Source organism: Equus przewalskii, chromosome 5 (genome assembly GCF_037783145.1).
Source record: "Equus przewalskii isolate Varuska chromosome 5, EquPr2, whole genome shotgun sequence".
NCBI lineage: Eukaryota > Metazoa > Chordata > Mammalia > Perissodactyla > Equidae > Equus > Equus przewalskii.
Genome location: NC_091835.1, coordinates 61,723,899 through 61,742,080, shown reverse-complemented (window position 1 = coordinate 61,742,080; position 18,182 = coordinate 61,723,899). Strand labels below are relative to the sequence as shown.

Genomic DNA, 18,182 nt, shown 5'->3' with positions numbered 1-18,182 from the left:
CCATGGGGCAGGATCAGGAAGATGCGCACAGGATCCTGTTGTGCTTGGCTCCTTAGGGTAAACTAGGTCAAAGCTTGTTTTTAGCCTTCAAGTTGAATCAGGGAAGGTAAAATCAGAATATGTAAGAAGGCATGTAAATTCATGTCAGCATTCAGTTTAAGTAGAGCTTGTTCCCGTTGGAAAATAGAATTTTACTGACAGCTTACATTGTGTTGCTAATTAGCTTCTATCACCTGCTTCCCCTATTAGTGACAGCATTAGGTGGTGGGATGATGGCATTGAGAGATTTCTCTGAGTTGATTGATCTTTGATTTTCATGTTGTCTTGTCTCTTTGTTTTTGCAGCATTGTTGCAGGAAGACAAATTATGAGTGGAGTCTAGGCCTGCCCTCCGTTTCTGATAAAGGTGGATCAGGAAACCTCAAATAAAATTATGAGCTAAGTATGTGGGGTTGTTTGTTTACTTCATTACAAACGCCAAAGTGTGAATTCTGCTGATTGTCAAACATCCAGTTTAGAAAGTCATTATCCCATGAGCACTTTCAAGATCCACAGTCATTGTTTTCAGTGTTAAGCTTGTTGCAGAGGTTCCCTATTGGCATATGGAAGTTACCTTACTAAAGGTTGCTTGACTTGAGTCATAATGCATTCTGGGTGAATAAATAAGTCTTCATTTCACTCTTTTTATTGCCATTGTAACAAGAGGGTCTTAAAAAATCTGGTCTGCTAACATTTCTTCTTTTGTTTCTATTTGCAAGATTGAATATATAACGTGGTTTTGCAGATCTGATGGCAAGGGATTGGCTAGCTTCCACGCTCATTTAAAAATCACTATTGGTGCCTCTGCTGGAGGAGTTTTCAATTCACCATCTCTAATCTACCCTTCTGAAAGATTTAGTGACCAGATGTCCAGGATCAGTGAGGAAGAGCTTGCCTGCCAGAGTCAATATTTTTTCCCTATCATCCTGCTGGCCAAGGGATTTGAAAATCCCCTTCAAGATTAACTAACTGTGGATGTCTCAGGATGTAGGGGTATTGCTAACCAGATTCTAGGTTACTAGACTAACCCAGTTCTAATATATTTAAATTCCTTTGAGGTTTTCATCTTTATAAATTCTTTTTATCAACTTTCTTTACTGCCTTTTCTCTTCTTCCATTTCAAGTCTGTTCTTACTACTTCTTATCTTTGACTTTATTTCTTTCCACCCACAGAGATATTTCTACCATGATTCCATTTTGCTATTGCCTGATGTAACCTTGCCAAGCAAGTGGCCTTGCCACTCTAAGTGTGGTCTTCAGACCATCAGCATCAGCATCATCTTTGAGCCTGTTAGAAATGCAGGGAGATAAGGAGGTGTTGGTCAAAGGGTACAAAATTTCATTTATGCAAGATGAATAATTTCTGGAGATCGACTGTATATCATTGTGACTATAGTTAATAGTATTGCATAGTATACTTGTAATTTGATAAGTGGGGGGATCTTAACTGTTCTCACCACACACAAGAAAATGGTAACTGTTTGAGGTGATGGATATGTTAATTAGCTTGATTGTGGCAATTACTTCACAATGTATACATACATCAAAACATCACGTTGTATGCCTTAAATATATACAATTTTTCTTTATACCTCAATAAAGCTATTAAAAAAAAAGAAAAAGAAGAGAAGCAGGATCTCAGCCCTCACTTTAGATCTATTGATTCAGAATGTGTGTTTGCACAAGATTTCCAGGTGATATGTATAATGTTGAAGTTTGAGAAGCTCTGCTCCTGTGAGGTCTTGCAAACTCAGTTTCTCCTAGCAACCTGGACACAGAGGGAACAGTCGCCAAATAGTTTCACTTTGTTGATATCCTGGGATAATCATTAACACTTGCAGTTGGGGAATGGAGTGCCAGAGGGAAAAATTACTCAGCTGGGTTGGAACCATATTCCCAAGGCAAGTGGTCCTGCCGTGGCTCTAGATAAGTGGATTATCTGCTGATTTTCATTATCTGCACCAATCTGGTACTCCCCTCTCATTCTTGCGCAGCAAGGCAATGCAGCCAATGCAGTATGAAGCTATATTTCAAATGAGAAAAAAAAGTGTCACTTTAGAGCAAGAGTCCCCAGAATGGTGGGGAGACAAACAGATGTCTCAATTTCAACTACATGTACTAAGTGACACATTTCACAAGGCAACCAGATGCTCCATTTCATCTGTGTAACAGTTATTCCCCATGAGACGGGTAAGTGGGTGAGCAAGCCCTACAACTCTGGGACTGGCGAGTGCCTCAATATGACAGCCTTGTCATAGGAAGCACAGGGTTCATAACTGTTTTTTTTTTCACGTTGACATAACCGTTTCAGCAGTTATATATCTATTTTCACAAACTACAGAAATTCAACAGAAATTTACCATGGCAGTGCATCTCAAACTTTAATATGAAGTTTTAAGACATATAAATCTCCTGGGGATCTTGGTAAAAGCTCAGATTCTGATTCTGCAGTTGTGGGATGGGGCCTGAGGTTCTGCATTTCTAACAGGCTCCCAGTTGATGCTGATGCTGCACTTTGAGTGACAAGGAACCCTGGTAAGCTCTTGCCTATTCTTCCCCAAACAGAGATTTCAAACTGAAGAACAATTAGCCTTTTTAAATGCAATGCCACTTGGGCTACTTTTCCATTTCAAGATGAGCTTAGGAAGTTTATTAAGATTTAGGAGAGTAATTGTAGTGGTGCATTTTCTTTTTATAAATTAAACTTCATATCTCTTGCTACCATAGATTCATCCAGAATGGAAAGACAAAGTGCATCAGCCTACAGTCTCTTTTGCCTCCAATCCATCCAATATACTGTCACCAACATAATCTTCCTGAAACACTGCTTTCACCATGTCACTTTTCTGCTCAAGAATTTACAGTCGTTTCCTATTTCCTATTGGATCAAGTGGAAATTCATCTGCCAGGCTTTCAAGGACTCTCATAACTTGGCCTCACTCTATTTATTCAGTCTTATTTTCTTCCGCTCCTCAGCCAGAACTCTCCCTGTCAGTCAGGCCTGCCTCCGTGTCCCTCCCCTTCCATTGCCAGATCATGCTGTGCTGAGGCTTGCCTCAATCATGCTCAGTTTCGACAGCAGAACTCATGTCTCGAACTTTTTCATCTCACAGTGATCACATATTTCTTTGAATTCCTATGGCCAAACAATTCAGCGTTTAATTTAAATTTAAAATTGCCCTGAGTAATGGGTTGAGTAGTGTCCCTCCCCCAAATTCATGTTCACCTGGAACCTCAGATGTGACCTTATTTGTACTTTACAAATAATAACGTCTTTGCAGATGTAATTAGTTAAGAGAGGTCTGGATTAGGATGGGCCCTAAATCTAGTGACTGGTGTCCTTTAAAAAAGAGATGGCATGCAGAGACACATACAGGGAAGAAGGCCATGTGAAGATGGAGGCGGGCTTAGGAGTGATGTTGCCACAAGCCAAGGAAGACCAGGAACTACCCTGGAAGAGGCAAGGAAGGATATGCCCCTAGAAACTTTGGAGGGAGAAGGGCCCTGTGAACACATTGATTTCAGTCTTCTGCCCTCCAGAATTGTGGGAGAATAAATTTCTGTTGTTTAAGGCCATCAGATTTGTAGTAATTTATTATAGCAGCCATAGGAAACTAATACACCTTGTATTAATGTTTATTTAATGTATATATGTTAGCTTTGGCTGTTATACCCTAAGTCTCTAGAGAATAGGACCCCTGTGCTATTCTAATATTCCCTATAGTGCTTTATTACATGGGGCTAAAGAAGGAAAGTAAAAATATCAATTTTTTTTTTCATTTTTTGTTGTCATTGAAATATACATATTCTAAAGTGCAAAAATCTTAAGTGTTCAGCTTGACAATTTCTGAAAGAGTAAATACACTCATGGAATCACTACCCAGGTCCAGGTAGAGGACATTCACAGCACCCAGAAGCCTCCCAGTCAGAACCACTATTCTAACTTGAATCACCACACATTAGTTTTGTCTGTTTTCGAATTTTATATAAATAGAATCATACAGAGGCTTCTTTCTATCAACACTATGCTGTGAGATTCATTTATATTGCTGCATATAACAGTTTATACTTTTTCATTAAATGAATATGTCACCATTTATTCATTCTATTCTTGAAGTTCATTTGGGTTGATTCCAGTTTTTGGCTATTATGATCGTGTTGGTATAAACATTCCTGTATTTTGGTGCACATATAAACACTGAGGTTGGGTCTATACCTAAGAGTGGATTGCTGAGTCATCGAGTTCTTCTAGGTTCTTGTGGGGGCCAGTAGTTTATTCCTTTTTATTGCTGAATGGTATGCCATTGTTATGAATATACTACAGTTGGTTGATTTGTTCACTCGTTGATGGACGTTTGAGTCGTTTCCAGTTTGAGACTATTGCAAATAAAACTGTATGAATATTTATCATTTTGTGAACATATATTTTCATTTCTCTTGGGTGTGGAATATCTAGGAGTGGAATTGCTGAATCATACAGTAAGCATGTATTTAACTTTATAAGAAACTGTCCAAATGTTTTTCAAGGTAGTTGCACCATTTTATACTCCCACCAGCAAAGTATGAGGATTTTAGTGGCTATATATCCTCACCAACGCTTGGTATTGTCCATTTTCCTGGTTTTAAATATTTGAGTGAGTGTGAAATCATATGTCATTGTGGTTTCAATTTGAATTTTCCTAAATGACCAGTTATGTTGAGCACCTTTTTATGTGCTTATCAGCCATTTATATAGATTCTTTTGTGAAATGTCAACTCAAGTCTTTTGTCCATACATTTTATTGGATTGTTTGTCCTTTTATTGTTGATTTATAGGAGTTCTTTTATATATTCAGGATCCAGTCTTTCTCAAGTATCTATACTGCAAACTTGTGGCCTGACCTTTCATTTTCTTAGTATCTTTCAAAGAGAAAAAGTTTTTAATTTTGTTGAAGTCCAATTTAACATTTTTTTCTCTTATGATTTATGTTTTTTTTTTGTTCTATCTTAGAAATCATTACCTATTTCAAGGTTATGAAGATTTTTCTCCTATGTTTTCTTTTAGAAGATCTATAGTTGTATCTTTTACATTTATATCTGTGGTCCGTTTTGAGTTTATCTATGTGTATGGCAGAAGATAAGAGTGGATGTTCATTTTTGTATGTATGATGTGTGTATAAACACACACACAGACACATATATATATGATGTATATATATAATATATATATCTCCAGTTGTTCCAGCCACATTTGTTGAAAAAACTATCCTTTCTCTATTAAATTACTTTGGCAGCTTTGTTGAAAATCAACTGACTCTGCATGTGTGGGTCTGTTTCTAGAGTCTCTGTTCTCTTCCACTGATCTGTTTGTCTATTCTCACATGGTACCACATTCTCTTTATTACTATAGTTTTATAGGAAGTCTTGAAATCAGGTAGTGTAAGTCCTTCTTTTTCAAGATAATTTTAGTTGTCTTATCCTGTGTTTCCACATGAATTTTAGAATCAGCTTGTTAATTTCTATAAAAAAGCTTGTTGGGATTTTGGTTGGGATTGCATTGAATTATATAGATAAATTTGCATAAAATTGACATCTTAACAGTATGTCTTCCATTCTACAGAACATGATAAACTCACTTAGATTTTTAAAAAATTAAAAAAAATTTCACTTTGCAATGTTTTGACGTTTACAGTGTAAAGATATTGCATATTTAAATTTATTCCTAAGCATTTTATGTTTTTGGATGTTACCACTAAGCAATATTGTTTGTTAAATTTCATCTTTTAATTATCTGTTGCTCATATAGAAATACAATTGATTTTTGTATATTGATATTGTGTCTTGAGACCTTCCTAAGTTCACTTGTTAGTTCTAAGGGTATATAGATTTCTTAAGATTTTCTTTATTTTATTTTATTTTTTAAAGATTGACACCTGAGCTAACAACTGTTGCCAATATTTTTTTTTTCTGCTTTTTCTTCCGCCAATCCCCCCCAGTACATAGTTGTATATTTTAGTTGTGGATTGCTCTAGTTGTGGCATGTGGGACACCACCTCAGTGTGGCCTGACAAGCAGTGCCATGTCTGCGCCCAGGATCCGAACCAGTGAAACGCCGGGCTGCCTAAGTGGAGTGTGCGAACTTAACCACTCGGCCACGGGGCCGGCCCCAAGATTTTCTGTGTATGTTAGAAACTTGTCTGATGATACACACAGCTTTCTTTTCTTTCTTTGCAAACTTTATGTTTTTTATTTCCTTTGCTTGCTTTATTTCTCAATCTAGAACCTCCTAATTTAGGAATAGAAGTGGTGAGAGCAGGTATCATTGCTTTTGTTTTTTTATTTTAGAGGGAAAGCATTCATTTTTTTTTTACCATTAAATGTGAACGGGTGTTAATTTTTGTCAAATGATTTTTTTCTGCATCTATTGAGGTGATCATATAACTTTTATTTTTTTGTTTTTTTTTTATTTTCAAAGATTGGCACCTGAGCTAACAACTGTTGCCAATCTTCTTCTTTTTTTTATTCTTCTCCCCAAAGCCCCCCAGTACACAATTGTAGACTCTAGTTGTGAGCGCCTCTGGTTGTGCTACATGGGACGCTTCTCAGCATGGCCTGATGAGCAGTGCCATGTCTGATCCCCAGGATCCGAACCAGCGAAACCCAAGGCCGCTGAAGTGGAACGTGCGAACCTAACCACTCAGCTACAGGGCCGGCCCGTCTTATAACTTTTTAATTCTAGTATTGTAGCAAATTACATTGATTGATTAACTAACCTTGCATTATTGGGATCAACTTCATTGGTCAAGCTTTATTTTATTTTTTATATATTGCTGGATTTGATTTGCAACTGTGTTATTGAGGTATTTTGTACTTATGATCTTGAGATATATTGACTTTGTTGTAATGCTTTTGTCAGGTTTGGCATCAGTATACTGAGCTCATAAAATGTATTGAGAATGTTCGTTCCTCTTATATTTTCTAAAAGAGCTGGTCTAAGTTCAGTATTATTTCTTCCTCAAATGGTTGATAGAGTTCACCACTGAAGCCATATGGGCCTTGAGTTTTCTTTGTTGGAAAGTTTTAAAAGACAACTTTAGGGGCCAGCCCAGTGGCACAGCAGTTAAGTTCACACATTCCACTTCTTGGTGGCCTGAGGTTCACTGGTTCAGATCCCAGGTGTGGACATGGCACCGCTTGGCAAGCCATACTGTGGTAGATGTCCCACATATAAAGTAGAGGAAGATGGGCACGGATGTTAGCTCAGGGCCAGTCTTCCTCAGCAAAAAGAGGAGGACTGGTAGTAGTTAGCTCAGGGCTAATCTTCCTCAAAAAAAAAAAAAAAAACAAAACCCAAAACTTTAATTTTTTAAATAAACATTAGGCTATTCAGATTTTATATTTGTTCTTGGTTGATTTTAGAAACTTGTGTTTCTCAAAGAGTTTGTACATTTCATTTAGGTTGTCAAATTTATTAGCAGAGTATTATTCATAATATTATCCGTAGTGTTTGCAGGATGGTGTAGTAAAGTGCCTGATTTTATTCCTTATAATGATAATTTGTGTGTGTGTGTGTGTCTATGAGTCTTCCTAGAGGTTTATCATTTTCGTTAAATCTACAATGGGTAAAGTGGTAGGAAATTTCAAGTGAGATCTGGAAACTCTAAAAAGGAACCAAATGAAAATCCTATGACTCACAAATAAAATCTTGGAAGTAAAAAAATGCAAAAATCACTGCATGGGATTAACAGCAGGTTAGACCCACCAGAAGATGGTTCAATAGAAATTATTCAAACTAAAGCACACAGAGAAAAAGTATTGAAAACACAGAAAAGAATAAAGAGAACTTCAGTGACCTGGGGGATATTATCAAGCAATCTATTATGTGTATAATTAGAACTTAAAAAGAGAAAAAAGAGAGAATGGGTCAGAAAAAAATATTGGCCCACAGTTTTTCCCAATTTGATTAAAAAAACTCAACCCACATATCAAGAAAATTCAGTAATGAAAGTTACAGAAAAAAATCTGAAAACAGTGTGAGAGAAAAAGACATTCTACATGTAGGGAATGTTAATAAGAGTGATGGCTGACTTCTCTTCAGAAACAATAGAAACCAGACAGCAATGAAGTGGCATCTTTACAGTGCTGAAAGAAAACATCAACCTAGAATTCTATATCCAATGGAAATATATTTCAAAAATGAAGGAGAAATAAAGACATTTTCAGATAAATTAAAACTGAGAAAATTTGTCACCAGTAGATCCACACGTAAGAAGTGCCAAAGGAAGTGCCGAAAGGAAGTAGTGACATAGTAGAAATTTAAATCTACAAGAAGGAGGGAAGATTTCCAGAATCTTGGTGGTGAGGCTCTAGGAGCAGCAAAGTCCAGCCAAATAGCTGAAAGTGTCCCTGGTGGCTATGCCAAGAATAGAGTCCTCAGCAGATTTTTCCTGTGGCAGAATCCCAGTAGTGCTTTGTCTCAGTTGTTTCTTTCACGAGCCAGACTCTCCAGCATTCATATTCATTCTTTGAGTTTCCTGGTAAATCTCCAATAAATTCCTTTTCCGTTGACTATAACCAAGAACTGGGACTAGTATCCACTATGTGGTTAAAAAAGAGATAATGCGTTATGAGGATTTAAAGGGGTCATACATTTAAAGTGCTTAGCATCTGCCTGGCACATGTTCAACGCTCAATTTATATTAGTATGATCATCACTATCATTCATTTAACAAATGCTTTTTGAGTACCTACTATGTGCCAGGCACTGTTCTACGTGCCTTGCATTGACCAGTGAACTAAACAAGATCTCTGCCTTTATGGAGTTTACATTCTAATAGGCAGACATGAACAATAAAGTTTAAACATAATATGTGAGTAAATTAACTAATGTATTAAAAGGTGATAAGCTTTATAGGAAAGAGAGAAAGTAGAGTAGGGAAAGAAGGATCAGAAATACCATATTGCATTGCACTATGTTCTGAGAAATGTGTCGTTAGGTGATTTTTATCGTTGTGCGAACATCATAGAGCATACTTACACAAACCTGGATGGTATAGCCTACTACACATGTAGGCTATGTGGTACTAATCTTACGGGACCACCATCGTATATGTGACCTGTTGTTGACCGAAATGTTATTATGTGGTGCCTGACTGTATTACATAGCATGGTCAAGGTCTGCCTTATTGAGAAGGTATTCGAGCAAAGACTTGAAGTAAATGAGTGAGCTGATCATGCAGATATCCAGGGAAAAGAATTTATGGCAGAGGAAACAGTTGATGCAAATGCCCTAAGGCAGGAGGTGTGGAAGGCAGGAACAGTAAGGCAGGAGTATGGACAGAGTAGAGTAAGTGAGGGAGAGAGTAGTAGGAAATGAAGTTATTGTTACTCCACATCTCTCTAGCATGACCCTATGTACATATGTTGTCCTTTGGGTTGTTTTTTTCTGGGTCGATTGAACAAATATTTCTCTCCTCTACTATATTGGAAATCATAGGACAAGGACTGTATATTTTATTTCTTTTGTGCCATTAGTGTCCTTAAATACGCACTAAGCATGAACCAAATAGTGCTTGTTCAATAAATAAATGAATATACAAATGCCGCTGCTTCAGTTCTCCCATTCATGTTTTGCATGTAGACAAGATTTACTTGCTCAGTCTGCCTAGACTATAAGCTGTGTGACATCAGATCCTATGGCAGTCTTGTTGGCTGATACTTTCCCAGAGTCTGTCATGGTGCCTAGCATATGGAGGTGCCCAATAAATGTATGTGGAATGAATGACTGAAGCCATAATTTCCTGATCAAAGGATTATATTTATAATATATAACATATGTATATGGAATTTTAAAAAGTCAATTTCAATTGTTAAGTGGACTTCACGTTCTATTAATCAAGAGTAGAGCATTAGCAGGAACATGACTCCATTCTCTTCAGGTCCCCAGACCCTTCACCACTTCCATTAATAGACTGCCACCACCTTAATAACCCCCACTTCAGTGTGATGATATGTGGATGAGCAGCTATGAAGACCTGCCCCCACCTGTACACTTGACAACCAGGGGATTAAAACACAGTGATTGTAGATGGTGTAGTCATTTTTTCATAATAATACAACTTTCTTTTTAGGACAGAGGTGTGTTTATTACCGCACAAGATAGACCTTCTCCCTGAGAAATAGTATTAGTGCCCAGAGTCTATTGATTTTCTTACTTTGTAAATTGCTTGTTCATATCTTCAGTTCTGACTGCCACTTTACTCATTCATAGCTCATTCACATCCTGGTGAAATGTTTCAAGAGCTTCCTTATTGCCCTTCTGTTAATTCCTTGATTCATTCATATAGTAAATCTACATTGAATGCCATTATGTACCAGGTACTGTTCTAGACACTCAGGAGATAGCTGTGAAGAAAACAGACAAAATGTCTCCCTCATTAAAAAGCTTATGCTACAGTGGTGCAGGGGAGGCAATAAAAAAAAAAACAAGGAAATTCATAATATGTTAGAAAGTAATGAGCAGTATGGGGAAAAATAAAGAAGGGCAAGGTGGAGAAGGAGTGTCAGAGGACAAGGGTTGCCTTTGATTTATGTCCAGTGAAATCTTCATTGATAGGATTGGTTTTGAGCAGAGCCCTGAAAAGATGTGAGGGAATGAGTTGTGTATGTATTTGGGGCAATAGCAGAGGTAGGGGCAGGCTTGGCATGTTCATTGTTCAGCTCTTCCTTCCAAAGTAAGCAGGCTAAGTTTACTGGAGTGGAGTGAATGAGAGGTGACAGAAGAGAGGACCTACACTTTTGTTCTGAGCAAGATGGGACACTGTTTATCAAATAATGGTATAATGTCAGGCTCTAGGTGCTATATAAATGTAAACTCATTTAATCCTGATAACAAACCTATGAGGCAGGTATTATTGTTGTCATCCCTATTTTACTCAGCAAATAATTAATGATTGGGTTTGAATTTGAGAATTTCTCAAAATTTATAGGTAATGGATTTCACATAGTCAACTTTAAGAGAAGTATGTCCGAGGAAAAGAAATGCAATTTAACAAAGCAGAATGGATTAAAATGATTATGATTTGGATCTAATGAAGTGTTTACTTTCAGTTATCAGATACCTCATCTAGAGCTGTGTTTATAACATATCTGTAGCAGGTGCTACAGAGAGGGAAATTCTCTTAACCATAAGATATATTTTTGGTGGATGGAGCTGACATGAATTTTTAAAAATAAATTTGTTTTGCAAATTTAGTCTTCAAGAATACTAATTTATTCCACTGATGGAGATGTACCTTTATAGAATATAAGTCATAATAAAATGAAGGAAAGAAGAAAGCTCAATTCAACAAATATTTTTGAGCATTTCCTATGAACAAGGACTGTACTAGGGGCTGGAAGTATAAAGAAGAATAAACATCGTCTCTGTCATAGGAAAGCTGGCGGGAAAGACACAGTATGAAGAGGTTATCTCTGCCTGACAGAAGTAGATGGCATAATTGGAGAACAGGGGAAGAGGTGAGAGAAGCCTACATGGGAGTTCAGGAAAGGATAGTAAGTAAGTAAGTAATTTTGACTGAGCTAAGTTCTAAAGGACGAGTAAGAGTCACTCAGGTAAGGAAGGAGGGCAGGATGTTGCAGGAAGAGGAAACAAAAAGAACCAAGCTATGCTCCAGAGTCATGTCTGTTTGGAATTATCTGTGTTCGGTTTTACTAAAAGCTGAAAGGCAAGGAGCTAGATGATGGATGAGGAGGATGGAGAAATAAATGAAGCTCACATCTTAGAGATTCTTATATCTCATGCTAAAGAGTTAGGTCTTGGGCATGTCCCATACACATTGCTAAGTAATGATAAAAACATATGGTAAAAGTATATGCTAAGGACGTGATCAAAACAATGTGGCAGACTGGAGTGGAAATCAGTGCAATAGAGAGACCAGAACAGATCCATGTATCATCTGTAGAAATTTAGGTTATAATAAAGATGGTATTTCAAATCCATAGGGGAGTGCAATAAATAGTGTTAAGAAAATTAGTTATTGATTCGGAAAAAAGGAGAAGTAGACTATTACCTTAACCATCCATAAAATAAACTTCAAATGAATTAAGCAGCTGAATATAAAAGAAATTTAAGTATTTGGAGACCCTGTGGGAGCACATTTAAAAATAATTAGAGGTGGAAAAGGCCTCCTTAACAAGACATAGATACCAGAAGCCATAGAAGAAAAAGTTCGATGGACATAACCTCATATAAGTTAAAAATTATCTCTGCACAATGACAGGCATGGTAAAATTAAAAGATGAGTTACATACAGAGAAAACTATTTGCAGCATATTTAATGGATGACTGATTATTGTGTAGAATGTTTTCAGAGCTTCTATAAATCATTCAAAAATAGAAATATGAGTGGAGGTTATAAATAGGCAATTTATAGGGGAAATATAAAAGGCCAATAAGCACATAAAAAGATGCTCATCAACACTGAATTAGGTAAATATGAATAAAATGTAAATAATAGAAAATTTTGATGGGGATATTGAGAAACAGCCACTTTCATACGTGGTCGGTGGTAGTGTAAATTTTTGGAAGGCAGTTTGGCATTGATCTGTCCAAATAAAGAATTCACTCTGGTGAGCATTCATCCCAGCAGCCGCCTGGCCTGTGATTTCTCTTTGGGAATCAAAGCACTTCCAGGTAAGTTGGCTCCACCTACAGCTTCAGAGGAGTGACATATGACGTAAGCCAGTCAGGACATTCTCTTTCTCTGGTCACAGTGATTGATGGTGCAGGAGTGGACATATGACCTAAGCTAATCAAGTCAGACCCAGCCCTGGTTGTCTAGTGGTGAAGATTTGGTGCTCTCATTGCCATGGCTTGGGTTTGTTTCCCGGTTAGGGAACCACACCACCCATCTGTCGGTTTTCATGCAGTGGTGGCTGCGTATTGCTGTGATGCTGAAAGCTATGCTACTGGTATTTCAAATACCAACAGGGTCACCCATGGTGGACAGGTTTCAGCAGAGCTTCCAGACTAAGATTGACTAGGAAGAAGGACCTGGCCACCCACTTTTGAAAAAATTGGCCATGAAAACCCTAGAAATAGCAGGAGAGAATTGTTCCATATAGTGCTGGAAGGTGAGAGGATGGTGCACAAAGACCAGGCAGGGTTCAGCTCTCCTGTGCACAGGGTCTCTAGAAGTCAGAATTGGCACTAACGACAAAAAACAAATCAGAGAGAAGCTCAGCACTTTTTCTCAGAATTCAGGGCCAAAGCACTCTTTTACTCATTTACTCTGGATGTAAATGGAGAAACATGTTGCCCCAGAAGCTGTTGACAGCTAACTGAGATCATGGGATGATTTATCCTTAGGAGGATGTGAATATTAGGGAAGGCAAGAGAGAAAGATGGGAAGAAATGGGATCCACTAGATTAAGCCTTTCCTAAGCAAATTCTTTCCCTGGAATTTGAGTTAAATCAGCAGATAATTTCCCTCTTCACATATTGGTCTGGATTGAATTTTCTATCACTTGCAGACTAAGGATTCCTAATTGATATATACACATATTGCTTTAACGGAGCAGTTTGATTTCTATGAACTGACTGTAAAGAAAAACTTGGACATACGCACAAGAGTGTTTATTGCCGCATTGTTTGTATTAAGTGAAAAATTGTAAACAACCTAAATATCAATTGAAAATTCATTAAATAAATTATCATAGATAATTTAACATAGATAATGCAACATCATAAACCATTAAAGAGAACAAAGTAGACCTCTACTTATTTTTAATATACACATGTTATATGTGTATATAAGCACACATATGTAGATTTAATAAACAGAAAGGGAACTGAATGTGTGCCCACCAAATATTGACGTTAGTCATCTCTAGGGAGAAGAATGAGAGTTGGGGGAGACTTTCATTGTTTACTCTGTATATTCTGTATTACATATTATCCAAGTAATATTAACTTATTACCCAGTATTAACTTATTACTCAGATAATTATATGTTTTTCCTTTAAAAATAGAATACTGTGTTTAAAAGATGTTATGCCTTTATCCTGTAGGCTAGTGATTCTTCAACTTTAGTCTGCATAAGGATCATCCATATTTCTTAAAAGTGAAGTTTCCTGAGCCCTATCCTCAGTAAATTTGAATTGGTGGAGCTTAGCTTGAATAACACGGCTTGAAGTTTTCAGAGCACAACTAAATGTTCATTTAGATGCCATGCTGTGTGGAGGAGGAATTTGAGTGGGACATAGATAAGTTGGGAGACAAATTAGGCGATTGTAGTGGTTTAGGTGAAAGATGAAGGTTTGAATAAGTATAATACTAGTGGAAAATGAGATTATCCAGCTAAAGAACTTATAACATTATCTGGTACATAGTAGGCACTCAATAAATGTTAGTCTTCACCTAACCACATGCATAAGAATGAAATTGGACCCCTATCTTACTTATACCACTCACAAAGTTAGCTCAAAATGAATTCGAGACTTAAACATAAGATCTGAAACTGTAAAACTCCCAGAAGAAAACATAGAGAAAAACCTAGTTGACATTGGTCTTGGCAGCGATTTCCTGGATCTGACACCAAAAGCACAAGTAACAAAAGCAAAAATAAATAAGTGGGATGCTGTCAAACTAAAAGGCTTCTGCACAGCAAAAAAAAAGGGAACCCTTGTGCACTGTAGATGGGAATGTAAATTGGTGCAGCCACTATGGGAAACAGTATGGAGTTTCCTCAAAAAACTAAAAATAAAACTACTGTATGATCCGGCAATCCCACTTGTGGGTATATATCCAAAGGGAATGGAAATAGGATATCAAAGAAATATCTGCACCCCCCATGTTCATTGCAGCAGTATTCACAATAGCCAAGATACGGAAACAACCTAAGTATCTGTCAACAGATAAATGGATGAAGAAGATATAGTATATATATATATATATATATATATATATATATATACAATGACATATTATTCAACTAGAGAAAGAAGGAAAGCCTGCCATTTGCAACAACTTGGATAAAACTCGAGGGCATTATACTAAGTGAGATAAGTCAGACAGAGAAAGACAAATACTATATGATATCGCTTATATGTACAATCTAAAAAAGCTGAACGCAGAGAAACAGAGTAGAGTGGTGGTTAACAAGGGCTAGAAGTTGGGAGAAATGGGGAGATTTGGTCAAAGGGTATAAACTTCCAGTTATAAGATTAGCGAGTTCTGGAGTTCTAATGTACAGCATGGAGATTATAGCTAATAATACTGTATTAAATACTTAAAAGTTGCTAAGAGAATAGATCTTAAGTATTCTCACCACAAAAAAGATGGTAATTGTGTGATGAGATGGAGGTGTTAGCTAATGATACAGTGGTAATCGTTATATATGTGTATAAAAAGGTATAAAATCAAGTGTATGTAAGTGTATCAAATCAATATGTTATACACCTTAAACTTGTGCAGTGTTGTATGTCAATTATATCTCAATAAAGCTGGAAAAAAACAAAATTTGCATGTAAAATGTAAATGTTATAAGCAATAAATTTTGCTTTCAAATCCCTCTCTCCCCAAAATTAGCCTCCACTATTAGCACTGTTACTACGACTACTTCCATTTCTACTACCATGAAGGATTCCAAAAACATTGGAAAATAAAATTTAGCAAGTAAGTAAGAACATAGGAGATTTTAATAAGATAATTAAGTAGACATAATTAAAATGCCTATTAATATCAATGTTAATGTTCTTATGTTTTGTATCTGAACTTACATTTGTGTAAAATTTTATACCATGAAAATAAAGAACATTTTTTCAAATGCCCATGAATTGGTGTCAAAAAGTGACAAGGACAATCATAATAAACTAAAAAAATAAAAATTATACAAGCAACATTTTTTGATCACAATATAGAAAAACTAGAAATTAACAAACAACGCCAGAAAACAAAAGCCTTAACAGTTCAGATACTGTTTTATAAACAACTTGACTCAAAAACAAGATATAAATCAAAATTGCAGAACATCCAGAAAATGATAATGAAAACTTTGTGTATTAGAAGCTATGGGGTATAGCTCATCAGTACATAAAAGAGATACAGCCTTAAATACCGATATAGAAAACAGAGTGTACCAAAATTGAATTAAGCATTCAACTCAAGAAGTGTGAAAAGGACAGCAAAATAAATGAAAAGAAAGTGCACAGAAAAATTAATGAAGACACAAGAATAAATGAATGAGTTAGGAAATAGAAAAGTAGCAGAATTAATAAATAAAATCAAAAGCTTATTCTTTGAAATAACCGATAAATCACATAAACTAAAAGCTAGTTGAACCAAGAAAAAAGTGAAAATATGAATAATGATTAAAGGGCAAATAACCACAAAAGCAAAGGGAATTAAAAGGCAAGAGACTACTTTGCTCACATCTCTGAAAACAAACTGGAAATTGTGATAAAAAGGACAAATTTCTAGGAAAATTTAATTTATTTTTCATAACTCCCAGAAAACATTGAAACTCTAACAGATCAGTTTTCGTGGAAGAAGACAAAAAGTTTTCAAAGAGCGCTTGGAAAAACGTCCAGTAAAGTCTACTTCATCTTGAAAATGCTGAAAATTCCAAAACTATTTAAACTGCGTCAGCTCGTGGAAGAACAAGTATAACACTGTGTAACAAATTCTGGCAAAGAATGCACAAAACGAAAACTTTGGATCAAATCTATTGAGGCAAAATCCTAAATATCAGCAAGGAGTGTTTCACAGCACATTAAAGTAATGAGATAACATGATCAAGTGGAGTTTATTCCAGGAATGCAAAACGTGGTTCAATAGGAGGAGAAAATCACATGACCACCTTCACCTATGCTGAAAAGGCATTTGACAAAATTCAACATCCATTCTTGGTATGGAAATTCAACATCCTTTCTCAAAAATGGAAAATAAAAACAGAAAGTCCAGAAATAGATTCAAGTATACAATGATAATAGTGTGTGCTAAAGGTGGCATCTCAAATCAGAGAGGAATAACAAATGGAGTTGAATGCACTGGGACAGTGGTACATGAGTCTTTATAGATATTCTTTAAATTCTACGTATATGGTTTATACAAATGTCTCTGCATGATGTATTCACAATAAAATAATATACCATGGTGAGAATCCTGCTTTAGCAGGCTAATGGGCCTTTTGGCCGTTACACCGCTTCCTGCATCTATGACTATATGAGCTTGTCATCAAGGTCACAAGAATAAGTATGAACAACACAGGAAATACAGTAGAAAAATAGACAAGACACACAAATAGGCAACTCATAAAAGAGAAAATATGAATGACTATTAAGTGTATAAAGAAATGTTTGGCCTTACCATTAATCAGAGAAATTAAAACTATAAAGGAATACAGGCTTATACCTATCTGCTTGGCCAACCTTAGGAAGTGGAAAAATACCAAGTGCTGATGGAGGATGCGAGGGCAGGGACACTGTCTGTCTGTTCATTTTTAATATCCAGTATAATAGATTTTTTGCAGTCATAGATGCCAGTTTGATCACACTTCCCTGTACCTGTGTGCTTGAGTGGTCCCCTTCCACACTAACTCTAGATGTGGCCGTATGACTTGCTTTGGCTGCTTTGAAAATAGTAAATGTGATTCAGTTAGAGAGTTGTAAAGTGTTTGTGCTTTGGGGCTTACCTTCTCTTGCTGTTCTTTGGACCCTGAGATGGCTGTGTGAAGAAGCCCAGGCTAGCCTCCTGGATAATGAGAGACCCCATGGAGCAGGGATGAACTGTCCCAGCCAAGGCTCCAGTGATGTGAGAGAGCCAGCCCCCAGCTTTCCTGGCAGAGCATGGGAGAGCCCAGCAGAGACACCTATGACTGGCAGAAAACTGCTCAGCTGAACCCAGCATAAAATGCTTGCATAATTGACTTGCATAATTATGAACTAAACAAATGGCCATTTTTAAGTCACTAAGTTTTGGAGTAGTTTGCTATGCAAAAAAGCTGACTGCTATACCAGCTTATAGTACTTGGAAAACAAAAGGGGTGATGAAATAATTTGTTGAATAAATGAATGAAAACATCTTTCAAGGATATATGCATGTCTAAAATTATGCTTAGCACATTAGAATGCGGCTTGGTGGGGCAAGAGAGCATGGAAATGGGG

The 18,182-nt window shown here is 36.6% G+C and overlaps 1 long non-coding RNA gene across 1 annotated transcript in view; it reads right to left on the bottom strand.

The window, feature by feature from the left end:
• Positions 1–17,910, bottom strand: part of LOC139083377 (uncharacterized) — a 78,503-nt gene extending 60,593 nt beyond the window's left edge. The window contains exon 1 of the long non-coding RNA XR_011540047.1: positions 17,711–17,910. This is a non-coding gene — a long non-coding RNA (uncharacterized lncRNA). The remainder of the gene's footprint in view (positions 1–17,710) is intronic.
• Positions 17,911–18,182: the final 272 nt, after the last annotated feature.